General features: G+C 39.0%; 1 protein-coding gene and 1 pseudogene across 1 annotated transcript in view; both read left to right on the top strand.

The window, feature by feature from the left end:
• FCHSD2 (FCH and double SH3 domains 2) overlaps positions 1-27,706 on the top strand; it is a 234,645-nt gene that overhangs the window by 11,409 nt on the left and 195,530 nt on the right. The window lies entirely within an intron of this gene.
• Positions 2,834-3,688, top strand: LOC142446928 (small ribosomal subunit protein eS1 pseudogene; annotated as a pseudogene).

Here is a 27,706-nt window from a genome sequence, read left to right as displayed (position 1 = left end):
TTCATCCATGTTGTGGCACTTAAAAGTGTGGTTGAACGGGGGAGCCAGCCCCCCACCACTAATCACAGGTTCAGTGAGCACAGTTGTACGGTTGAGATATATAAAGACTATATTAAAGTCATTGAGAGCATGAGAGATAGAAGAGATTGGAATAATGGAGTCAGACACATTTCATTGTAGCATGCTCATCTCCTGGATGGCCGTGATCTTAACAGCCAAGTCCGATGCTAGGTGGGGCAGAGACCTGGCAGGATGCTCGAGTACCTGGCAGGAGGTTGGAGGACCCCGTTAATTGCTAACCCAGGGTTATATCTATACTTAGGGCGGCGTGATTGCAGGTAACCCCACGTCACAGGAAGAGGCAGTGCAATAGGCATACACATCATAGGAAGGGGATGTACAATGGGCATAGGCGTAACAGGAAGGGGATGAGCTGGGGGTGTACACATGATAGGAAGGGGCGGGACTAAGAGTATACATGTGACAAGAAGGGCAGACCCTAGATTCATGATGTTGGCCTAACCTTTGAAGGGAGCGGGCCCTACTTGTGGGATAAACAGTGGTGACTGCTCTGTATAGATGGCTGATAACTCTCGGGGAGAATAACCCCTGATCTACTTCTGATGACCTCCAAGTGTCTACTCATTTGCAAGCAGCTACTTTTGGCATGTATTTGGGGGAAACAACTTGGGAGAAATCCTTCTGTTTCCCACATTAAAAGTATTTTTCCCCCAAGTATTCTTAATTCCGCATGGATGTATTACATCTTATTTATCTATTCATCGGTTAATGGACATTGGTGTTTTTCTGCTCTTGGTTATTATGAATAAAGCTAGTTTGAATATTGAGTGACTGCATTCTTAGCAATGTTTGGGAGTTCATTTTTTTTTTGGCCAACACTTGTTATTATGTATCTCTTTGACTGTCACCATCCCGGTGGGTGTGAAATCCTTAACAATTAAAGTCTTTTCTCCAATTGTTATGCTGTTGCTTACTCGTCCAGTGGTGAGGATTTTTGTTGCCTTTATGTTGGTGTGTAACCCATACTGAAGGCTCTGGTCTTTAATCAACAAATGCTTCAAGTTCTCACTTTGAGCAAGCAAGTTTGGGTCATCTACATATCGCAGGTTGTTAATGCTGCTTCTTGGATTATTTGCTCAGTATTACAGATTGGAGTCTGGTGATAGGATACAGTCTTGACCTCTACCTTTCATATCCCCTTGTTTTGTTTGAGTGACTGCCTTGATCTACGTACAGGTTCTGCATGAACACAGCTATGTGTTCTGGAAGTCCTGTTCTTCACAATGGTAATATCATGTGTTAACATGCACACAATACAATCTCTTTGCAAACTCAAAAAGCATACAGTCCAGAAAACAATCTATTGCATATTGTAAATCTGCTACAAAAAAACTCTTTTAAAAAAAGACCTCTTTAAAGTGTGAACAAACAAAAATGTTGCTTTGAGGTTTGTACCAAGCCATGGTTTTTCAGTCTTCTTGCATAAAAGAGCTGGACAGTGATGATGGAAGACAAGCGAATAAGTGATGCATGGTGTTGGTGAAGAATATTGAACATGCCGTGGACTGCCAGAAGATTGAACAAACTGTTTTGGAAGATGTTGTCTCACATACTTTGAATAGAGTACCTGGAGGAACCAGTCCCTGGAAAAGGACATCAAGCAGGGTAATGGTAAAGTAGGGAGCCAAAAAGAAGACCCGCAATGACGCGTACTGACACAGTGGCTGCAACAGTGAGCTCAGCTGTGGCAGTGATGAGGATGGTACAGGCTCAGGCAGTGTTTCATTCTGTTGTACATAGGGCTGGTCTGAGTGGCAGCCTCGTCAAGGGCACTTCATGACAAAGTGGGTGAGAAATGGTACCATTACAGTCTTGAACTGCATTTCTCTGACTAATGATATTGACTATTTTCAAGTGTGCTTATCAGTCATTTGTCATTTTCTTTGTATATCTTTAGCTTCTGTGTCTATACATCTCCTATCTCGTTACCTTTTTGTTACTGAATTGTAAGAGTGTAAATATCTTACATATTATTTTAACATCTTTCCCCATTCTGTGGAAGACTCACCTGGGAGTGAATTGTAGAGCAATAAGAACCTGGGAGACAGGTTTTATGTATAGCTGCGTGCCTTTTCCTTCTGCTTTGTAGAACTCTTGTCCTCAAATTTTGACAACCACTGTGGAATAGTGGGAAGAATAAGGACTTTGAAGGTAGCCTTGTAATTAAGTCCTAGCTCTGTCATGGCCTATCTTGGACAAGTTTCTCAACTTTTTGGAGCCTCATCTTTCTTAGATCAAAGCGAGGGTATGGTGGCAGTAGTATAACTTTTGCTGCATTACTGTTTTGCTCCTGCCACAGGGGCCCATTTCTGGCTTTCTCCCAATGGTTCCCATAAAAGTATAACCCAGTGCCTTGGATTTAGAGACATACCTCTAATTCCAATTGTCCCAAATAGATTGGGAATGAATGACTCCTTATAAACTATTTGTGTCATCTCTTTAAAAAAATTGGCATAGAATTCATATACAACAAATTTCAGTGGTTTCAACATGTTCAAAAGTTGTGCAACCATCACCACAATTTTAGAACATTTTCTTCATTCTTGAAACTCTTGAAACTTTGTCTGAATTCAATGTCTTAGATCAGGAGTAGGCTTTTATATTTGCTATAGGTAGTGGGCCATTAGGGTCATAGTATTATAGGTTTTTTACTTTAGGAATACTGTAATGGCTAGATATCTTGCTACTTCTGATAATTTGGAGAATTGGTGGCTTAAGATAACCACATTTTGCCTTTTGTCTCTCTGCACGACGCCATGGCGGTTGGCAAGAACAAGCGCCTTACCAAAGGTGGTAAAAAAGGAGCTAAGAAGAAAGTGGTTGATCCGTTTTCTAAGAAAGATTGGTGTGATGTGAAAGCACCAGCTATGTTCAATATAAGAAATATTGGGAAAACACTAGTCACCAGGACTCAAGGAACCAAAATTGCATCTGATGGCCTCAAGGGTCGAGTTTTTGAAGTGAGCCTTGCTGATCTACAGAACGACGAGGTTGCCTTTAGGAAATTTAAGTTAATTACTGAGGATGTTCAGGGCAAAAGCTGCATGACCAACTTCCACGGCATGGACCTGACACGGGACAAGATGTGCTCCATGGTCAAGAAGTGGCAGACCATGATTGAAGCTCATGTTGATGTCAAGACTACCGATGGGTATCTACTTCGTCTGTTCTGTGTTGGTTTTACTAAAAAACGCAATAATCAGATTCGGAAGACCTCTTATGCTCAGCACCAGCAGGTCCGCCAAATCCGAAAGAAAATGATGGAAATCATGACCCGAGAGGTGCAGACGAATGACTTGAAAGAAGTGGTCAATAAATTGATTCCAGACAGCATTGGGAAAGACATAGAAAAGGCTTGCCAGTCTATTTATCCTCTTCATGATGTGTTTGTCAGAAAAGTAAAGATGCTGAAAAAAACCCAAGTTTGAATTGGGAAAACTCATGGAGCTTCATGGTGAAGGTGGCAGTTCTGGAAAAACTACTGGCGATGAGACAGGTGCAAAAGTGGAGCGAGCTGATGGCTATGAGCCACCAGTTCAAGAATCTGTTTAAAATTCAGAATTAATGTTAACAAATAAAAGATCTTATTGTGAAAAAAAAAAGATAACCACATTTTTAGTAAACTTTTATTTCTCAGGTAAGAAGTGATAGTGGGGGTTGAGGAAGCCTGAAGGAACCAGAGGAATATTTGTGTTACATTGGTGCTATATTTCAACTTAGTTAATTCATCCCATCCTTGTGACCCTTCTGTGAAGGAATGTCCCCAGTATTGTCCTCTGTCACGGTATGCTCCAGCAAGGGGACATGTCTCGAGCTGCTGTTGACCCTACTCTTTGTGCCTTAGTAACTCCATGCAGGGCCATCGTCCTTACGTTTTGGTGTACCGATATGGGGTCTAGAGCCTCATGAAATTACTTTTATTATTGATAGACTACAGTTTATTTTTATTGTGTACAAGTATTAAGAAATGTTCGTTATAAACTCCCTTTCACAAAATAAATGGTCTTCGGCTGATTGTAGTTCAGAGGCTGAGAAAACAGATTGTATGTACTACTTTGTTACTTTTCTTTCTGAATTGTGAAATGCTTTGTCTTCAAACAAGCAAGCATATTAGGTGGCTTGATTCCAGTCCAGCCTGAAACTTTTCTTTCCCCTAAACCTTATCCAAAGATTTTACATCATAAAAATTATTTAAAACGTTGTTTCTGTGGTAAGTGTATTTTGCATTATGACCAACTTTCTCCAGGTATAAGAATGGACTGTTCTGGCCTGTTTTACTATTGAAGTATCTTCTTTAGCAGTTTTTCAGCTATATGGAGTTGTTTGAATACTTTTAGTGTTCCATCTTCTTTTTAAATTTTTTGCTATTCTATTTTTGAAGTGCTTATTCTGGGGATTAAACCATGCTTACATGTGGTCACCATGAGTCAAGATTGACTCAGGGTAACTGATGGGGGTGCTGGTCTTAATTTATTATCGTCTACTCAGAGTAATGTTACACTGCTACACATACACTGTAAGGCGCTTTAACGGTCTCTGTCCAATTGTTCCATCTTCGCTTACGTGCCATATAACTTTATAAACCTCACACTACAGTGTTGTTATTTTTGCTTAAAATAAGATGGTTATCTTTTAAAGAGATTAAGAGAAGGGGAAAGTCTTCTATTTTTACAATTCTGGTTCTCTTCTTTCCCTCCTGAGACCAACATGCGGAATCTGAATATCCATCTGGTATCATTTCCTTTTTGCCTGAAGAACTTCCTTCAGCATTTCTCTTGCAGCTCTGCTGGCAACAAATTCCCTTAGCTTTCATTTGTCTGCACATGTCTTTATTCCACCCTCATTTTTGGAAGGTATTTGTGCTGGCTAAAGGGTTGACAGTTTGTTTCTTTCAGCACTTAAAGATGTCACTCAGTTCTCTTCTGACCTCATTGTTCCTGAGAAGTCAGTTATAGCATATCCTTGCTCTCTTGTATGTAATGTGCCTTTTTGCCCTTCCGATTACTTTTAAGGTTTTCTCTATAGCTTTGGTTTTCTGCAGCTTGAATATGATGTGCTATTTCGTTATCTTTACAATTATTTTCCTGTGTTTCATTGAGCTTTTGGACCTCTAGATTGATGTTTCTCAACAGACAGGAAATTTCTGGCTATTATTTCTTCAAAAAATGTTTATACCTCATTTCTTTTTTTTTTCAGAGCAGCAGATACACATGTTAAACGATTTAATAATAAGTGTTTCTCAGTGTAGATCATGTTTATTGATCAAGATAGGGTCATTATGAGTAGTAATTGATGGGGTGGCAGTGGTGTTGTTTCTAGCTCCTCTGTGGTATCCAATCAACTATTAAGCTCATTCAGTGAAATTTCCATTTCTGACATTGTACCTTTTTATGATGGAACATATTCGTATTAGCTGTCTTCAAGCCTGCCCTTTCCAACATTGAAGTCGGCTCAAAGTCTGTTTCTGTTGGTTGCCTACTCTTCACCCCCTGATCCCCATTTATGGGTCATATTTTCCTTCATATTTTCCAATCTAGTAATTTTTATTATGTTGGCCATTTAGATGACATAGGTCTTGATTGTATCTTCTGGTTTTAAAGAATGTTGAATATTGTTTGGGTAGGTGTAGCATCACTTTTACCATTTCATGCTTGTTTTTAAATTTGTTGAGTTTTCTTTTCTTTGGTTCTAGAATGTGGCCTTTATTCTAGAGTGTACCTTTATTAGGTTTCAGCCTAATACTTGAGTGTCAAGGTGTGCAGTGGTATCTCTCATCTGACAGAACTGGAGTCCAATGTGTCCCAGAAATTTTCAACCTTTGCTGCCTGCTTTATGCAGCAGCCACTTAGGGTATCTCACCTTGGCTTATGTGTAGCTGAGCCTTCAGCCAAGGGTCTTCAGTGAACCCCATGTAGACTTTTGGGACAATCCCTTCTGCATTGTTGCTTATTCTTCAGACTCTGTAAACTCCAGCTATTCCAGTAGCCTCAGACTCTGGTCTCCACCTCTCAATTCAGTAATACCATTATACTCCATTTAGGCTATGTCTCCTTATGTAATCTCAGATAGAAAATTATTGTGAGCATGGGACTCACCTTCTGTTCTGTCTGTTGTGTTTAATATCTGAACATAGTAGAGTGATGTATTTTTTCCAGTTGTATGTTACTTCGTAAGGGATAGTCTGGTACCAGTTCACCGCGAGACAGGGGACTCCACTTCTTAGATGTATTGAAGGAAGATATTTGTCTGTAAATGCATGATTAGCTAATTGTGGAAATTATATGGTGGGTGGCATTTGACTTCCTTTAAATTCACAAGGATTAATTAATCTTCAGCTTTTGAATAGACAAGTGTGGCTATTCTGTATATAAATGTATATATGCTACAGCCCAGGCTTTTTAACTAAATAGCTTCATTGAGATATAATTCATAATATCGTATGATTCATCCATGTAGAGTGTACACACATCAGTGGGGTTTAACATATTCACACAGTCGTAGGTCTTAACAGTGAGTTTTAGACTATTTTCAGCACCCCAGAAGAATCTTCATATCCACCAGCTATCACCTTCTGCTTGCTGCCCCTCTTCCCCCATGGCTAGTCAACTACTCACCTACTTTCTGTCTATAGTTCACCTATTCTGGGCATTTCATTTCAGTGTAATCACTCAATATATTGTCCTTTGTTACTGGCTTTTGTTACTTAGCATCATATTTTAAGGTTCATAATAGTCCCTATCAATATTTATTTTTTTTGTTGTAAAATAGTATTTTGATGTGTAGATAATACCACATTTATTGTTGTTAGTCAATTGATGAACATTTGGATCGCTTCCACCTTTTGCTTTTATCAGGAATGTTTGTTTGTTTTTTTAAAAATCATTTTATTAGGGGCTCATACAACTCCTATCACAATCCATACATACATCAATTGCGTAAAGCACATTTGTACATTCGTTGCCCTTATCATTCTCAAAACATTTGCTCTCCACCCAAGCCCCTGGCATCAGGTCCTCATTTTTTCCCCTCCCTCCTCACTTCCCCTCCCTCATGAACCCTTGATAATTTGTAAATTATAATTTTGTCATATCTTGCTCTGTCTCACGTCTCCCTTCCCCCATTTTTCTGTTGTATGTCCCCTAGGGAGAAGGTGACATGTAGATCCTTGAAATCGGTTCCCCCTTTCCAACCCACCTTTCCTATGCCCTCACACCACTGATCTTGAGGGGATCATCCGCCCTGGATTTCCTGTTTCCAGTTCCCATCTGTACCAGTGTACATCCTCTGGTCTAGTCAGACTTGGAAGGTAGGATTCAGATTGTGACAGTGGGAGGGGAGGAAGCATTTAGGAACTAGAAGAAAGTATTTTTCATCGTTGCTACATTACACTCTGACTGTCTCGTCTCCTCCCCAAGACCCTTCTGTATGGGGATGTCCAGTGGCCTACAACTGGGCTTTGGGTCTCCACTCCACCCTCCCACGCTTATTCACTATGGTAAGATTTTTGTTCTGATGATGCCTCATAGCTGATCCCTTGACACCTTGTGATTGCACAGGCTGGTGTGCTTCCATGTGGGCTTTGTTGCTTCTGAAGTAGATGGCCGCCTGTTTACCTTCAAGCCTTTAAGACCCCAGATGCCATATCTTTTGATAGCCGGGCACCATCAGCTTTCTTCACCACATTTAGTTGTTCACCCACTTTGTCTTCAGCATTGTGTCGGGAAGGTAAGCATCATAGAATGCCAATTTAATAGAAGAAAGTATTCTTGTATTGAGGGAGTACTTGAGTGGAGGTCCAATGTCCCTCTGCTATCACTGACACTGCAGGGCTTTGAATGTTTGTTTACTCACATCTAACCAATCAGAGTCATCCTCTGACGTGTATCTTTAAATAAGCCTTTAAAAATTTTAAAGACCGTGTACGAAGGATGTGGCATGATGGATGTCATTTGGTCAAGCCTGACTAACAAAAGGAGGAAATCTCATGAAGCCTGACACAGAGTTAATAGCAAAGTGGGTTCGAGATGCATGGGAAGACATTCCAGAAGACATGGTGTGACGTGCCTTCCAGAAATGAAGTATTAGTAATGCTATGGATGGCAGTGAAGACTGCTCTTTGTATGAAAATGACAGCAGTGATGGTGATGACGGCGATCTCAGTGAGGACAGCGTCTATGATGACCTCACACCAGCTGAAGCTCTGCATTGGGATACGGAAGATGATGAGGAACCCAGTTTTGAAGGATTTTAACTCTTTGCATTTTAGCTTGGTTGATGATTGAGCTCAGGGAATAGTACTCTTAAGGTATCATTGTTGATGCCTTACTGTTTTTATTGAACCTATTTTCCACTTCCTGTGCTGGTTTACTAATGTTAAATGACTTGTCCTTTTATTTATGTTTTTTATTTAAAATAAATATTTAAATAATTACCCCACCGATGTCTCAATTTTTAGTAATTTTATTTTCATTTGTTCTGATTATTGAAACTCACCAATAGCTTCTGCATTTCCCACCCTTGGCTTATACTCGAGTCAATCAGCTTTCTGGTTTCCCAGGTAATAATTAGGTGCCTCGGCTTATACTCGGGTCACCTTATAGTCGAGTATATACGGTGCTCAAATGCAGTGATGCCTTGGTTGTTGAACAGCTCCAAGTTCGAACTTCTCACTATTCAAACAACAAAGTTCAAAAAAATCTGCTTGGGGTTCATAACTTAGCTCAATAGTCGAACTGAAAATCCAACTTGAATAAACCTGTATGGGCCAAGAGTGAGTCACGCATCTCGTTTGGCTATGGACATAAAGGGATAATGCTTTAGTCTAAGCACCACTGTTGCTCAGACAGCATATAATGCTTGTGTTAGTGCATTAAAACTTTTTTTTCACTTTATTTGTGTAAAATGTGATTTTTATTTCATTTTGCTACTGTATTGTGTTTTGATATTTAATGCACAATATTTATTGTGTTTGGATGTTTTAGGGAGTATTTATTTCCACACTTAGGGCTGTTAACTTTGCATTAAAGTCCAGCGAAAATGAATGTATAAATGTAATTTTTTGGACGTAGAACCAATGATTTGGTTTTCCATTATTTCTTATGGGGAAATTATGTTTAATTATCATAATTTTCTGGTGTTTGAACCCAACTTTGGAATGAATTAAGTTTGACAACCAAGGTATCATTGTTCTTGTTGAGTGAATTCTTTGGAATTATATGATATTTTAAGGAACAATGTACCATAACACACATTTTTAATATTATATAATCTTTCAGGGAACATCCTTTTATATATCTTTTTGTTTTGTCTTTGTGAGCTTATCTGTAAGCTATATTCCTCAAAATGGACTTGCTGATCCAAGACATATGTATTTAGAAAAAGAATGATTTTTATTGAAAACTTAAGTGTACTGTACTTTAAAAATGTACTGTACAATTCTGATCTCTAAAGTATACAAATATACTGTATTTAAACCTCTAGAGCGTGCTTGACTTAAAAATATTTTCGTTCTCAGGAGGTATATGATGTAGCAACTGAAATCAAGTGACATATTCTGTTAGCATTTCCAAGCCATAAAAGCCTAAGTAGACATCTGCAGATAGTGGAACAGTCTTCCCACAGAGGGCCCAGAGGAAGGGATGAGTCACCCAGGGTGCAGTAAAGCATCGATGAAACACTATATTCCTCTAGTTCCATGAGGCTTCCTCAACCCCCACTACCATGACCCTAGTGTTGCTTCCCAGTTCAGACTGGACCGGAACATATACATAGGTATAGAAAGGGATGGGACCTCATGACACACAGAATCCGGGAGTGGGAATGGTGATGCCAGAAGGGTAGGGGGAAGAGTGGGAGAGAAAAGGAGTAGGGGGGAAGTGATCACAATGATTGGTGCATAACCATACGCCCCTCTCCAGGAGGACGAACAACAGAAAACACGAGGGGAGAGAGGTCGGTGTGAGCTGAAAGTAATAACAATGTACAATCTATCGGGGGTTATGAGGGGGAAAAGGGGAAAGAGATAAAAAAAAAAGCTGGTACCGAGGGCTCAATAGAAAGTAAATGTCTAGAAGAGAATGAGGGCAACATATGTACAAACATGCCTGATTCAGTTGATGTATGGATATGAGTTGTATGAACCCTCAATAAAATGATTAAAACAAACAAACTTATGTAGAGAGACATTGTCTGAACCTTACAGGATCTTGGCAGAAATCCATCTTTTCCATAGTTCCAATTTCCTTGAAAGTAGAAGACAGATGTCTTTCACTTGGGATTATTTTAAATGACAGGGCTAGTGTAGTTTCAGTGCCCATCATGTCCAGAGACTGTCGATGGAGCATGGTATCTTATTTCAAGAACTACTACTTAGACTAGATACCAAAGAAGAGGTGTAAGATTCAGTGTCCTGCAGATCTCTCCTTCTGGCTCAGTACAGAAGTGGAAGAAGATCTATGGCCTGGAGTTTCATATTATGTCAGATGCAGGATTGTTGCAAGACTATATGAAACACTCACCTTTTAGGGGACCCTCTGAAATCTCCTGATAATTTACTCTGGGGTTGAGGCTATCTTTTGAGATAGCTCCACAGCTGAAAATGTCCTTTCTGCTGTAAGTTAAGACCAGGCAGTTTTGTGGTAACTGAGTGAAGGATATAAAGTTTCTGAATAGAACTTAACTCTTTCCAAGCAGCAGGGTTTTTTTTGGGTGTGTGGTGGTGGTGGTGTGGTTTGGTGTTTGGTGTGTGTTTTTTTCCTGGCCAAGTAATTATGTTTATTTTAAACTTTTTGGCAATGTACCTAAAATAAAATATCTCCCTGAGTGTATAATCAGCTCATTTTGGGTGGTAGGAATGTGTACAATCTCTTGATATTTTATATGTAGTTACTAACTCCCTTTGATAAAAATGTTCCCCTGTAGGTGTTTGGAACTAATAGAGTAGGGAAGTTACTGAAATGCTTCTCACTTGGAAAGTAAATTGTTATTAGCCAATTACATTGTTTTATTTTGCATCCATGTCTTCCAGGAGGATAAATATCCTCAGTAAGGAAAAACAATTTTTTAAAAGTTTCCTTAGTTGATAAAATATAGAAGAATTGTAGTATAGATTGTGATAAGAATTGTATGAGCTCCCAATAAAATGATTTTAAAAAAAAAGAATTGTAGTATATTGGAAAACTTAAAAAAAAAATTCCCGCAACAGCGAATGGTTTGGTAATTATAATAGAATGTCTTGTCACTGACCTGTTCAGTTTATATATATATGATATATGTGTATCTATCTCTCTCTATATATCTATAGATATATAGATATATATAGAGAAATGTATATATGGTGTTTTGGAACCAAGTCTTTATCTTCCTCTGCTTTATACACCTGCATCTTTTTAACAGGCGAAAGGAAGGGAAAAACATCTTGTTTAATTTCTTGTAACTCTGCCAGAGAGAAAGCTATGAAATTGTCTGAATATTTTATTGAGGTTATATTTATGAGTTAATCTTTTAGATGTACAATGTAATTCAAGAATAAGGAATAAACTGTATCCTGCATTCAAGACAAATAATATATTAAAAACTATGGGTAAACTTATTTGTATCTTAAGCATAAATTTTATTGGACTAAAATGCTTGCTATGCATGCTGTAATGTTTTCAAAGGAATGTACGTACCACTGTAATAGAAAATTAGCTGAGTAACGAATGTTTCCCACTCTTTATAGTAAGGAAAACTAGACATCTTCAACATGACATATCATGTATGAAACCACTTGACATCATGGTTTTCAAAGGTAAACTTGATTTTTTAAAATTAATTTTATTGAGGGTTTGTACAACTCTTACCACAATCCGTGCGTACATCCATTGTGTCAAGCACATTTGTACATTTGTTGCCATCATCATTCTCAAAACATTTGCTTTCTACTTGAGCCCTTGGTGTCTGTTCATTTTCCCCCTCCCACTCTCATGAACCCTTGGTAAATTGTAAATTATTTTCATATCATAAATCGTTCGCTGCCTCCCTTCATCCACTTTTCTGTTGTTTGTCCCCCTGGGAGGTGGTTATATCTTGATCCTTGTGATCTATTCCCTCTTTCTCCCCCTACCTTCCCTTACCCCCCTGGTATCTCTATTCTCATTATTGGTCATGAGGAGTTTTTCTGTCCTGGTTTCCGTGATACAGTGTACATGTTCTGATCCTGTCAGATTTGTAAGGTAGAATTGAGGTCATGATAGTGGGGGAGAGAAAGCATTAAAGAACTAGAGGAAAGTTGGATGTTTCATCAGTGCTATACCATACCCTGACTGGTTCATCTCTTTCTTGTGACCCTTCTGTAAGGGGATGTCCAGTTGTCTACAGATGGACTTTGGGTCTCCACTCTGTGTCATGCCCCCATTCACATTAGTGTGATTTTTGTTTTAGGTCTTAGATGCCTGATTGATACCTGATCCCATCAACACCTCATGATCACATAGGCTGGTGTGCTTCTTCCATGTGAGCTTTGTTGCTTCTCAGCTAGATGACCGCTTGTTTACCTTCAAGTCTTTAAGACCCCAGAGACTGTAACTTTAAAAAAAAAATTTTTTTTTGATACTGTAACTTTTGATAGCCAGGCACCATCATCTTTCTTCACCACATTTGCTTATGCACCCATTTGTCTTCGGTGATCTTGTTGGGAAGGTAGCATCACAGAATGCTCGATTATTAGAACAAAGTGTTCTTGCATTGAGGGAGTACTTGAGTTGAGACCCACTGTCCATCTGCTAGCTTAATACTTAACATATAAATATAAGTACATAGATCTATTTCCCTATCATTATATATAAGTATATTTACATATGTAAAATCCTGTATTTAGACTTCTGTAAATGCCCTCTGCCTCCATGTTCTTTCCTCTTTCCTTTTACTTTCCTCTTGTTCAACGATCATGTTTGGCCTTCATTCAGGTTCCAGTAGTTCCTCGCTGTTATATTGCCCATCATTAAGCTCCAATAGGCATCCTACGCCCTTCTCTTTGTTGTTCCCTTCTGACAAGATGATTTTGGCAACTTAATTTTGATAAACCTTAATGGAAAAGAATATTTTTTAAAATTTGAAAGTACTGTCTAAATTGGGGGTTTCTTTTTCAACTTTTAAAAATTTCTGGTTGGGGCAGAGTGGTAGGCATTTTATTGTGGTTTCGGTGTAGTTTATAGAGCAAATCAGTTTCTCCTTGAGTTGTTTATGCACATTTTGTTTTGTGACAATTGTTGCAGTCCTCTCAGTTTAACACTAACACTTCCTGCCTGTCTTGCCCATTGCTACTTTCCCATCTTTGTTTTTGAACAAATGTACAGCTTTTTTGTGTGTTATATCAGCACTCTTGAAAAATGAGATGATAAAATAAAAAGAAAAGAAAAATGAGAGGATAATCAGCTATCATTAAGCAATTTTTTCTAACTTGACCTAAATACTATACTATTTAAAGAATGTTATGATAAAAAGCATTAGAAGATTTCTTATAACTTTTTAAAAGTAGTTTTATCAGCAGCTTATATAAGTCTTATCACAATCCATACATGCTTCAATTGTGTAAAGCACATTTGTACATTCATTGCTCTCCTGCAACTCTTAAGATTAAGACCTATTCATACAAACCTCAACTTTAAATTCTTTGTGACTAAATGATATCTTTTCAGGTAATTCATTTTAGGACATTATTTCTTTTGATTTGTAGTATAACAGGAACTGAAAAAGGAGCCTTGGTGGTACAGTGGTTAATGTAGTCAGCTGCCAACCAGAAAGGTCATTGGTTCAAATCCACAGGTGACAGAAATGGCAGTCAGCTTCTCTAAACCCTTCCACCCTTGCAAACCCTTTATGGAAGCCCTGCTTTTTAGGGTTGATATAAGTTGTAGTTGACTGGATGACTGGGTTTGGTTTTCAAGTTTTGTGAGGTGAAAGGCAAAGAAATTTAAAAATGCCTCAATGAAGTTTTAAAAACTCAGTTGAAATAAGAAATAAATTGTATTGTAGTTATATAACTAGGGGGAAAACAGCTTTTGTTTAGACTGCATTTGATCACTATGGAGAAGCGATACTCCCCAACCTCGGTGATGTTAGGAAATAGTGGTCAGGGAAATGAATGCCTATATCATATACTCCTAGATAACTTTTTAAACTTCCTGAAAATTGTCGTACTGCCTATTTGGAAATATTTTGCATTCCCAGACTTAATCATATCTTATTCAATGCCAATACCACCAATATATTGTAACAGCAAGATTCATTGTGCGCTCTGGAAAATTCTAGATGTCCTGGGCCCTGTAGGGGCCTGGGTTCTGGGCTACTTCGATTAGAGGAGATGTTTCGACAGACATAGTTGTAAAAGCCTGGCAGGTGGTTCTCATTTGTAATGAAAGATGAAGATCTGCTGTTTTGATGTTATATTAGTTGTTTAATCCCTGTGTGTTTCAGATATTCTTTACCCTGGATATTCCAGGAAAATACTGGCTTGGCTCAGAGATCCTGCAGGTTGAATCCCAAGATATATACAGTTATCAGCTGAATAATCAGCTTTGAGTAATTGAGAGTGGATTCTTGCAGATTTGAAATCTCAGTGAGGTCATTATGATTTTTAACGTTTATTTTAATATTACTACAATCTTGTAAGGATCTCGGGTGACATAATGAGCTATGCCTGAGGCTGTTAACTGAAAAGTCAGCAGTTTGAAGCTACCAGCCACCCATGAGAAAATGATGAAGCTTTCTGCTCCTGTAAAGATTTACAGTTTTTTACAATTTCTGTCAAATTCTTAGAGTTCTGTAAAGATTCATGGGAACCCCCTGGGGAAGTTCTGCTGTGTTCCATAGGGTTCTGTGAGTTGATGACAGTGTGTTGGTTTAATTAACCCTGTTGGGTGCTAAGCTAAGTGGTTTGGCTTTGTTTTTATGCCATTTTATATGTATATGAGGGAGTACCACCCCCCAAAACCAGAAAGTTTTTCAAAGTTAGGTATTTAAATTTTTTTTACAAAACAACCTTATCACCTTCAAAGTACTCTCCATTACACTTAATACATTTGTCAAATCTATGATTCCATTTTTGGAAACATTTTTCAAACTCATTTGTTTGGATGGCCGACAGCACCTCCCTCATTTTTTCCTTCACTTTTCCTACATAGTCAAATCACTGTCCTTTCTTGTTCCTCTTCATTTGCGGATACAAAAAGAAGTCACAGGGAGCAAGGTCAGGTAAGTAAGATGCATGGGGCAAGAGGGGCATGCTGGGATTGTTTTTGCTAAAAATTTGTGCACTTGGATGTATGGGTGAGCAGGTGCATTGTTGTGGTGACAAAACCAGCCAGTCCCTTCTCTGCCACAAATCAGGCCTTTTTTGTTGCACAGTGTTAGAGAATGTTTTCAGAACCTCTAAATAGAAAGCTTGATTAGGAGTCTGACCTGGTGGAACACACTCCAAATGCACTATTCCACTCACATCAAAAAAACAAATGAGCATCATCTTGATCTTTGATTTCACTCGATGAGCTTTTTTTGGGCGAGGTGACCATGGTGTCTTCCACTGGCTTGATGGATGTTTGCTTTTGGGGTTGGAAGAATAGCACCATGTCTCATCACCAGTAATGACCTTAGGGAAAAAAAAGTCTGGGTTGCTTTGGAGCTGTTTTTTTGAAGCATGGCATGTTTCCAGTCGATGTTCTTTTTCCTGGCCAGTCAGACCCCGAGGCACAAATTTCACAGCGACCTTTCTCATTCCCAAACCTTCTGTTAAAATCCGCTGAACTGAGCTCCAAGATAGTCCACATAACCTCCCCCTCTCTTCTATGGTCCGTCTTTGGTCTTCGAGCACAAGTGCATGAATTTTGCAGACATTTTTGTCCATTTGGGAAGTTGGCATATATCCAGAACAAGGTTTGTCATCAATCCACATTTCACCTTTTTTTGAAATGAGAAAAGCGCTTGTACGTTTGAGGTTTGGTTTCCCATAGTGCTGCCCTTGTAAGCTGTGTTCAACATCACCACTGTTTCGATGGCATTCGCGCCCCCCCCCCCCCCCCCGAGCAGGAAACACAATTTCATACCTGCACACTGTTCTGTTAAATCAGCCATCCCAAAAAACAAGGTTCCAGCGAAACCACTTTTTTGAAAAAATTCATTGTGACCCCACTGGGTGCACTAACTCAGAGTGCGTTGTCTAATGCTCCACCTAGGGGAGGTTTTTTCCCTTTGTTTGTTTTCCCTCATGTATTTTAAATTCTGTATTTTTTTAATGCCCCTCCATTCATAGGAGAAGTTAGGAAGAGGTGGCCATGAGTTGGAATTGACCCAATTGCAGTGAGTTTTGCTTTTAGTGGGAGCAGGAAGGAAGGATAAAGCAGCGGGCATTCGGCTTTATAACTGTTAAGTCATTAAAATAAACTGTGTGTCTGTTTTCCTCTTTTTTTTTTCTGGGTCTTCCAGGATGTACCCAGCTGCAGCATAGTCTTGTGGTTTGATGTTTTTCTTGGCTGATAGTTTAAGTTTCGGTACATGGATAGTTTCAGTTCAAGGTTTAGAGATTATCTAAGGGCAGTAGTCACAGGAGGGCCTCTAGGTTCAACTGCTCATTAAGTCTGGCCTTTTAAAAAAATCATTTTACTGGGGGCTCATACAACTTTTATTACAATCCATAGAGATATCCATTGTGCAAGCACATTTGTACATTTGTTGCCATCATCGTTCTCAAAACATTTGCTTTCCACTTGAGCCCTCGGTGTCAACTCCTTTTTCCCCTCCCTCCCCTCTACCCCCTCCCTCATGAATCCTTGATAATTTATACATGATTATTACTTTGTCACATCCTACACCGTCTAACATCTCCCTTCACCCACTTTTCTGTTGACTGTCCCCCAGGGAGGAGGTTATATGTAGATCCTTGTATTTGATTCCGCCTTTCTACCCCACTTTCCCTCCACCCTCCCAGGATCGCCATTCTCCCCACTGGTCCTGAAGGGATCATCTGTCCTGGATTCCCTGTGTTTCCAGTTCCTATCTGTAGCAGTGTACGTCCTCTGGTCTAGCCAGATTTGTGAGGTAGAATTGGGATCATGATAGTGGAGGGGGGAAGGAAGCATTTAGGAACTAGAGGAAAGTTGTATGTTTCATCATTGCTACACTGCACCCTGACTGGCTCATCTCCTCCCTGTGACCCTTTTGTAAGGGGATGTCCAGTGGCCTACATATGGGTCTTGAGTCCCCAATCTGTACACCCCCTCATTCACAATGATTTGATTTTTTGTTCTTTGATGCCTGAGACTTGATCCATTTGACACCTCGTGATCACACAGGTTGGTGTGCTTCTTCCATGTGGGCTTTGTTGCTTCTGAGCTAGATGGCTGTTTGTTTACCTTCAAGCCTTTAAGACTCCATACGCTATCTCTTTTGATAGCCAGGCATCATCAGTTTTCTTCACCACATTTGTTTATGCACCCGCTTTACCATCAGCGATCGTGTTGGGTAGATGAGCCTCATGGAATACCAGTTTAACAGGACAAAGTATTCTTGCATTGAGGGAGTACTTGAGTGGAGTGTCCATCTGCTACCTTAATACTAAACCTATAAATATATGCACCTAGATATATTTCCCTGTCCTCATATATAAATATATCTACATATGTCCATACCTTTATTTAGACCTCTATAAATGGCCTTTGCCTCCCAGCTCTTTCCTCTGTTTACTTTCCTCTTGTCTCGCTATCATGCCCAGCCTTCCTTTGGGTTTCAGTATTTCCTCTCGATTACATTGCCTTTGCTGAATCCCTACCAGGCTTCCTACACCCTCCTCACCACCATTTTTGGATCACTTGTTGTTCCCTTGTCTCTGGGTTTGTTAAGTCTTGCCATTTTAAGAATTTGTGTTCTGGTCCGTAATTTTACTACTGTGAAGGACCATCTATTGTGTTCCTGATCATAATAGTTGGTAGTGGTAGCCAGGCCCATCTTGTTCTTTCAGTCTCGGCATAAGTGACCTTGACATGTGTAGGCTAGTAGACCTGTAGACTAATTTCTTCTGTGACACTGATTTCCTTCTTTCTCTTTTGCTCCAACAAGCAGAGACCAATTGTTGTATCATAGATGGTAACTGGAAAGTTTTTTAAAAATCATTTTCTTTTTTCCCTCCCTCCCACCCTCGTGACCTGGTTGACTCATCCCTTCCTTATGGTCCTTCTGTGAAGGGATGGCCCATTGTTTACAGATGGGTTTTGGGTCACTGCTCCAGTCCCCCTTGTTCTCAAAAATATGTTTTTTAGATTTGTTTGTTTAGGCTTCTGACGCCTGTTACCTGATCCTGACACACTCGAAAGTGACTAAGAATCCTAGTGGCTACTTACCTCAGTAGGCTACAGAACATGGAGTCCTAAGCTTTTTAAAACCTAGAAAACCCATTTTCACTCTCGCAAGGTGTTTGGTTATATGTCAGAAGTTTCTCTAGGTGTGTCCTCTATGTACGCATCCACACATATCTGTATAAAATGTACACACTAGATACACACGTATTCTTACCTCTTCCTTTCCATAGACATATATGCCTGTTACCTTATATATGTGATCATGTATTCTTGTTTTTGTTGGCCAAATTACATATGTATCTTATTCTTTTTAGTATAAACATTCTCGTCTCTCATGTGATTCTTAGTGGCGTAGTTTACTTTGGTCAAGCTGTGCTCATTACCCTTGCATTCTGTGCTACTTTCTCCATCACCCAAAATAAGTGTCTATAATTCAGAGTGTTTCCTCCTCTTCCCACCCACCCTCCCTATATGGGTTTCTGTATATATCTATTTTCATTTTCTTTCTTTTAAAAATTTTCATTTTCTTATAAATGTAGGATCATATAATATGTGTCTTTATATGATTGACTTGTTTTACTTCACATTTAAAAATTGAAAATATTTTATGCCACATATTTATTGTCTAATAAAAATTATTGAGTTCTTTATGTTTTTGAACTGTTTTATATCCATTTACTTTACGTACTCTTTAGAATAAGTTAGTAAGATAGACGGTTTTCCAATTGTAAGCTAAAAAAGGTACAGATGCTTCTCGAAAGCCATGATTAGAAAAATTCCTGCCTTCATATTTAGAGTCTTTTTTGGAGGATTGTTCAAGGGCTGGGGCGAGGGTCAGTAAACAGACGGTAGATTCTGGGGCATTGTGATGATGTTTCACATAAAGGTTGTATTGTAGAACATGGAAGGAGATAAAGCAGGGAGAAGATGTGAAATCGATTGTTACTTTGTATTTTTGTCAGTCTCTTTACAATCTTTGATTCAGTTTATCATCTTTTACAAGTTATTTGTAGTGGAAAAAATCTTAGATAAAATTGGAAGTCCTAGCTTATTTTCCCAGTTCTTCTACCTCACTAGAGCTGTTTACTTGCATTTAAAAAAATAAGGCATTTTCAGTGAAAGTGTACACAGACTTTAGATCCCCATCCAACAATGTGTATGCAAATTGTTCAGTGACCCTGGTTGGCAGCCATCAGGATGCACAAACATTCTCATTGTTTTCATTCTGCGGTTTCCTGTGACTTCCAGCGTTATGCATATCTTTTCATTGCTCTGATGTCTACTTTCCCTCATCTGCGGAATGGCTGTGACCTACTCTGATTACCTCACATGGTTTTTGTGAAGGCCTGATGAGATGAGATTGGAAAGTACCTTGAACAACTTGAAGTGCTTTATTAATGCCAGGTACTGTTGTTTTTATATGATAACCTCTGTTGGCTTCTCTAAATATTCTACTCAAATGCAATGGAACTATATTGTGTATCTGGTATTTCATCATTTAGTACTTTGCTTCTTGTTTTAAGTTTTAACTTTTTTTTTTTGGTCGTTGTTTGTTCGTGTAGGAGCAGCAGAGTCAAGTGCTAACACCGTGTGTTAATTGTACCAGGTGTAAAGTGTTGTCTTTAATGTCAAGTGGCAGGCGAGCAAGCTGGACTGAAATGACACTGTTAGGCACTAGCATCAATTACCCTCCAACCTGGAGTGAGAAGGAATTCTGCACACAATAGGGAAGTATGCTCTTCAGAGGGTATCACAGCAGAAAGCAGTTCTTCGGATTCCTTTCTCAGCATTTGCAGTACTGTTTACTTGGACTTTACCCGTTCTATTGCAGACATTGCCAAAGATTACAGGAGTCTTTTTAAAAATTCAAAGACTGTTGCAAACTTCCTCTGTAGGCTCATTTGGCTGCTTGGTTCTTGAAAATGCTTAGAATAGTTGTCAAGTTATATTCAATAAATATCTAAAATAATTTATATAATTGTAAAGTGACATGAAGAATACTGTTAAGACTCACTCACGCTCACTCACTCACCTCACGCTAACTTACTCACTCACTCTAACTTACTCTAACTCACTCACTCACGCAATCACTCACTCTAACTCACTCACTCACTCATTCACTCTAACTCACTCACAAAAAAAAAAAGAATACTGTTAAGCTATTTTTCTTTTATTTTATAGCTAATCTTTCACTTTTTTTGGGGGGTGGTGGTGGGGAGTTCATTTAAGTATCTTCATTTTGTATGAAGGTTTTATACAGTTTCATTTCAGCTTAATTGGACTCCTATGTGCCAGGCATCCAACTAAATATAAAAGAGATAGGCAGATGCAGATATTTCCAATGTAATCGTTTAGCAATAAAATAGGTGCTTTAGGGTTGCAGAAGAGGGAGATGTGATCCAGAGTAGAGATTTAGGCAGTGACTCCTGGAAGAGATGATACCTAAACTGAGTCCCACCAAGCCTTCTAAACATGAAAACAGGTTTTTAGGGACGATAAACCAAACTCACTGCCACTGAGTAAATTTTAACTTTTAGTCACCCTGTAGACAAAGTAGAACTGAACTGTACATTTGAGTTTCCAAGACCGTAAGTCTCTTTTTTTCAAAACGACTGTAAGTCTTTAGGAAAGTAGAAAGCCTCATCTTTCTCCTGTGGAACAGCTGGTAGGTTTGAACTGCTGACCTTCTGGTTAGCAACCCAACACATAACCCTATGTGCCATTAGGGTTAACCACAGTTCTCTGAGATCTCTGAGAACATGGTTCTTTTTTCTCCGATCAGCACCAGTGACCCATATCAGGACTCTAGCTGCTGTCTTAAAGACTACCTTCAGGCCAGAGGGGTGAGGGAACATGGGGAATCAGACATACCCTAAAGTCCTTCTACAGAGAGCTACTATTTCTTTATTAAAAATACATTTTCATATACACAGGGGCATTGTCTTATTAAAAAATAATAGATATGTTCAATGCTTGAATTACTAATTATACTTGAAATCAGCTACTTTTCTTGATTAAATATTCTCCATGTGCTGTAAACCTTTGGCTTTTCCAGAGTTCTGGCAAAATTGCTTACGATAATTTTTGCCATTCACTGTTTATGTAGAAAAAAGAATCCCTGGTGGGCATGGTGGCTACATGTTGGACTGCGATCCACAAAGCTGGTAGTTCAAAACCACCAGCCAGTCCTCTGGAGAAAGATTGAGCTTTCTACTCCAGTAAAGAGTTACGGTTTCATAAACCCACTGAGGTAGTTTTACCCTGCCCTATAGGGTTGCCATAAGTTGGCACCAACTCAGTGGCAGTGAGTTTGGTTTTTTGATTTATGTGGAGGAAGGGGATGAATCAGTCTTGGGAGTTTCTACTTCACCATGTTCACTACGTGTCACCCGACTTTCTTGAAAGCAAGTCTGGGCCAAAATAAATTCTTTCATATTCTTACTTAAATTGTTAGTATATTCTTGTATGTCAAAATACTCATGGCTTTGTGACTTTGAATTGGTAAATGTTCATGATGTGAGGGGGTGTGTGGAACATCCATGAATCCATATTGTGTGACCTCAACCACCTAAACTTGTATACTCAGTCGTTTATGTACATGCATAGAGTATAGACAGACATGTCAAAGTGTATCAAATCATCAAAATGATTCTGGATGCCTTTTGTGTTCCTTAATTTTTGTTCTTTGAATTTCAGTTATCTGTCATGCACAAAAAAAGTTGAAGAGAAAAAAGTTATTTTCAAAACTTGCATGGAGTTTCCATTGCCTGTAGAATAAAGTTAACTTGTGTACACACACACACACACACACACACACACACACACACACGAAATTCTTTCTAACTTGGTGCTAACATTAGTAAGTACCTGTCTCATACTTTTGATTTTTCAGGGGAAAGTTGGGTACTGGGTACCAATGACTAAAGGAGTTTATAAATTTTTGTGCTTGGTCATATTGATGTTCTTATCTGCAGCAATAAAAAGAGAAGGGAAGAAAACAAAGTCAAACAAACAGATGCAGCCTAGTTGCTGTCAAGTTGATTTAGACTCTAACACCCTAACAGAATAGAGCTACTAACAGAATAGAGCTACTAACAGAGTAGAGCTACTCCATAGGGGTTCTGAGGCTCTGACCTCCAGAAGCAGATTGTCACGCCTTTCTTCTGAGTGCGTTTGAACTGCCAGCCTTTTGGTTAATAACGCTTAACTGTGAATCTAGTGTAAAGGCCGTGAATCTAGTGTAAAGGAAGCACCCCCAATTAACAGCGGGCCATACAGGGTCCAGGGAAATGGACCAGTTGACTTTACAAGAAAATCCGCCCAGTTCTTACTTGCCTCTTGCCTTTTGTTGTTACACCAATGCAAGTGAGAAGTTTTAGATTTGTGATGCCACATCCATATTTCCTCTAGAAATTAATATTAGTTCATTCTGGAAGTTCATCTCTTGGGTTTTTTGTTGTTATTGTTGTTGCTTCTGTCAATTCCAAATTTAGTAACTTTGATTTTTACCTGTTTTTAACTTAGTAAGTGGCTGTCTTTCAGATCTCTAGTCATTTCCTTTATGACCAAGGTTGCATGTGAGTTTTTTATAAGTCTTTATTTCTCCTCAGTCATGAAAATTGGCGGTTCTAGGACTTTTCGCGGCACAGGCTTTTTTTTTTTTTTTTAACTCTTTTTGCCTCACCAGCAGCAGGTTTTCTGCCAGCGTGGCTTGTTGTGCAATCCCTTATTTCCTACTGTCTCCTCTACTTCTTCAAACCATGAACACGAATAGCAAAAGCTCCCTCCGTCTGTCCGTGCCTCCTGTTTTTCTTGTTGCAAATGCAGAATTTAGATCTTACATTTAGGAAGTGCACTTTAAGCTAAGCGTGCTGTATTCCCGCTTCCGCAGGTCTCTGAGATTTGGAGCCTCCACTTTGTCTGTCCCGTCCTCTTCTCGTTTCACTGTTGCTCCCTGAGGCATACGCCCCACCGAGGTTCATGCCTCCTGCTTTTATTGGAGATCATGTTTGCTTTTATGTCGTGTACTTGGTTGCTTTGGGGTATTTTCTGAGAGTAGGGGGAAATTCTGACTTTTTTATTTATGATGAAAGGGCTTAAAATGTATATGTTCATGTGTTTTCATATTTCTTTAGTCAGAATGCTTAAACTAGATTAAATGTTATCATTATAAACCATTATAAAAGGTGTTTTCACTTACTTAAATACTTCCATAACATTTACTATAGCTTTACACAAATAAATCACCTAGTGTCCATTTTACAGTATGTACAAATCCTCCCGTCATTTTCCTAAACACACTGTAACCAATGCTTTTTTACATGTTGCTGGTTTCATATGCAGTTTTTTCCTTGTCCAATGGGTTTAATGTTCCACCATCATCTGCATGCCTGTGGACATGGAAGCAGACCTCATCCGAACCTCTGCTGTCCAGTCTATTCACACTCTTAGTGACCGGACAGGACAGAGTGGAACTGCTCCCTGGGGTTTCTGAGGCTGTAAATGGTTACGGGAGAAGAAAGCCTCATCTTCCTGCTGTGGAGCAGCTGGTGGGTGGAAGCTGCTGACCCTTCTGCTTAGCCACCCAGCAGATAAACCCGCTATGCCACCAGTACTAACCAGCCTACTCCTGAGATTCTAAAGCAGCCTCTCTTCCAGGGTTCCGCCCTTGTCCTGCAAACAGCTTCCTCCAATGCAGGAAGAAATCACTTGTTCACTTCAGAAATAGCCTTCACCAGGGAGGTGTGTGAGTCTGCACACTCAGGATCAGAGAGACTGCCCCACTTTCCGGTCACTGTACTTGGGTCATTTGAAGTCTTCCACCTGCACATACACCCCTGGAGAGCCTCCGATGCATAGGGGGTCACGTGTCCAGGCTTGCACCTGTGCCTGTACCTTTGCCACCTGGCTTCAGGTGTGGCTGACACCGTGAACTACCCCAGAGCATACACAGCTTTAGTGGTTTGTTTTCCAATTACTGAGGTACTACTAAACGCAATCCATGACTTCTTGGCCATGATTTATAGTTTTATTATACAAATAAGTTTATGATCAAAACTGACATTTTCATATTATTGAATGAGGTCAAAATTCACTTCTGAAAATGTCACAAAACCTGTGATGTATACAAAGGTGTGCTTTGCCAGACTTTTAAACATAATGTTATTTCTACACATTATGTGTTGCCCATTGTTTACATGGTGTGCTAGTTGAGGGTGAGTGGGGAGTGAGTGCTACAAGTGCTTTACAAACGCCAACGAATTTAATCCTCCTAGCAATCCTGTGAGATACGTACAATGGGGCTTCCAAAAGTTTGTGGAAAAATTTCATTAGCTCTCAATTCTGGGTTTTTTTGTTTGTTTTTCCTTTTACAACCCTTTGAATCCTTCACATCGTATTCTTGTTTATTGATAGGAAACTGAAGCACAGTCAGGAGAATGAATGTGCCCTGTCACTAAATTAATAAGAAATGAGAACACTTTCTACGTTCGTTCTGTGATCATAGCACTTGTAGTATTGTTATCCTCTGCTTATGCCTTTTGCTAATGAGTCCCTTGAGAGCAGGTCTCATTCATCTTGGTATTCATTCCAGGTGCATACTCAGTGGAATGTCTGATCCAGAAGATGCTCAATGATGCTGTTGGTGAATTTATTCCTTTTTATTTGGAGCCAAATAACTTACTCTCTGCTAGACTTAGACAGCATCAGTTATCCTCCTTGCCTTCTTTCCTTTTTCTTCTCTTTTTAAATTGTGCCGAAAACATACACACCAACAGTGTCATCACGTTTTTCATGTTGTGCTACCTTATTTCCATGCTTTAAGAAACTATATCCTAATATTAGTTATATTTAAGTAGTGTGTTATGTAAACCAACAAAGTATTCGTCAATTCAAGGTAGCAAACATACTGGTTGGTGATCTTACTTATGTGAAAGGGCTTCCATTACCTTTTAAAAGGCGAAAGGTTTATACAAACAGGAGAAAAAACAGAGTATGTCTTTTAATTCCATTTCTCTATGAACCCTTTGAAGCCCCCTCATTGTTACACTTTCTACTAAGCAAGATGCTAACTGAAAATTCCTTTCATCCTAGACTTGCAGTTGCTGATACTGGTTTATTGGAACTTGTCACATGAGGCATAGCCTGTTTTAGTGTGAGATAATGACAGTTAATGTTAGTTGTAAACATAGTACTGTGCCTTTCTGGAGGCTCTGGGGGGTGCACCTGTTAGGCATTCTGTGCCTAGCTGTTCTGGGCTCACCCAGAGGTACCTCAGAAGAGAGGTCTAGTGGTCTGTTTCCAAATGGCTCTGGAGCCCTCTGAAAAAGCTCTACTCTGTGCACATGGGAATTGGAAGGGATTCAATGGCCATTAGCAAACATTATGCCTCCCTGTACACTGCTATGTGCATTATCTCATTTAGACCTCACAAAAGTACTAGCATACATATGCTATTGTTTCCACATTTTCTGTTCATGGAAATGAGATTCTGAGAACTTCAATAACTTGGCCAAAGTGATGAAGGAACTGATGTAGCTATGAATAATTTTCAGGTCTGATTCTCTGAATGCTGATTCTGTGATTTTAGTTTCTCTGAAACTTTTCACAGACCATATTAAATGTAATTTACAATTTGCCAATCTTGGCTTTCTAGAGTTGCGTTTCTTTAAATTCCTCCATCCCCATAATATCTCATCTACTTACATACTACCAATATGTCCCATACTGTTATTAGTTGCATTATTTAGGATAAAGAGGGGCTGTTGTGCTTCAAATCAGCCTAGATGATAATGAAATTCATTATTTTTTGTAATAGGGAGCTCAGTGGACACCAGCATTGGATGGCTCAATCTCTTAATGTTGTCTAACGTAAAAACAGGCTATGTGATGAGTTAATATACCTCCTCAAATAATTATCTTAAGTAATGTTTAAAAATGATTTCAGATTCCATTATGTCATCTTCATTTCCTCAGTATTTCATAGTAAAAAATTTCAATTATAGAGCCAAGTTGGAAAGAATTTTATAATGATCACCACCTAGATTCTATCCTTAGCGTATTACCATATGTACTTTATTGGCATAGCCATCCATCTTTACGTCCACCCACAATTCATTTCCTTTTTAGAACACATCTGCACATATCCTTGTGTCTTCAGCCTGAAGATCAGTAACTAGAGTCCAATATTTGTGTAACATTTTTTAATGTAACATACACATGTAATGAAACGAACAAATTTTAAATGTGCATTTACGTGTTGCTTCTCAGTTCTTCCTGCCCCAGTTGCACAACTGTTGTAATTTATCCACTATAGTAGATGACATTTTTCAGTTTTAGTACTTCCATCAATTGAATTAGATATTGTATATTCTGTTGCTCTTTTCACACAATATGATTTTTAAAAATATTGCATTTGGGGTGAATGTTTACACAGCAGATTAGATTTTGATTCGAAGTCTGACTATGAGTAGTTCAGGGACAGTAGTTACTTATCCCATTTTAGGCGCTCTAGATTCCCTGCCTCTTTATCTTTTCTCTTTCCCCCCTTATCTTTTCATCTTTGCCTCAATGCAATTGTTGGCATTTTAGTCTTAGATTTTTTTTTAGTAGCGTCATACCCCTTATTTTGTGTGCTGATCTGTTAGCTCACTAAAAGGTGATCCTTGCATAGTTTTGGTTCAAAGGTTAAATGAATACCTCAGTGCATTAGTCTAGTTGCAACTTATTTATTAAGTCAGTAAGAATTTTTTTAAAGTGTGAATTAGGTGGTGGCTTACATTTCAGATTGCCTTTGGATTAAACAATTTAAACAACACACCAGTCTTCCCAATCACTTGCCCTCTCTTTCCCACCCCCTCCCCTTTCCCCCTCTTGTAGGAGATTTTCTTCCCTTCGCCCAGAGAACACCTGTCCGTCCATTCTCAAGCCTGTTGCTTTTCCTTTGCTTCCTAATCTCACCCAACCCTGGTAACTATTAAAGGCTGGTTCTTCTAATATGAAAAAGCTTTCTTTATTTAATAAAAGTAGTCTCATAAAATATTTGTGTTTTTTTGTGGTTGAATAGCTTCACTCAACAGAATGTCCTCAAATTTTTCCATGCTACGAGGTGTTTCACAGTTTCATTGTTCTTTAACAAAGCATAGTATTCCATCGTGTGTATGTGCCAAAGCTTGTTTATCCATTCTTCCACTGAGGGCATCTGGGTTGTTTCCATCGTCTTACTGTCACGGGTAGTGCTGTGGTGAACATGCATGTGCATTTATCTGTCTGTGCGACAGCTCTTGTATCTTTAGGGTCTG

Source organism: Tenrec ecaudatus, chromosome 4 (genome assembly GCF_050624435.1).
Source record: "Tenrec ecaudatus isolate mTenEca1 chromosome 4, mTenEca1.hap1, whole genome shotgun sequence".
Taxonomy (NCBI): domain Eukaryota; kingdom Metazoa; phylum Chordata; class Mammalia; order Afrosoricida; family Tenrecidae; genus Tenrec; species Tenrec ecaudatus.
Note: the sequence above shows the minus strand (reverse complement) of the source record. Positions and strands in the feature narration are given on the sequence as shown.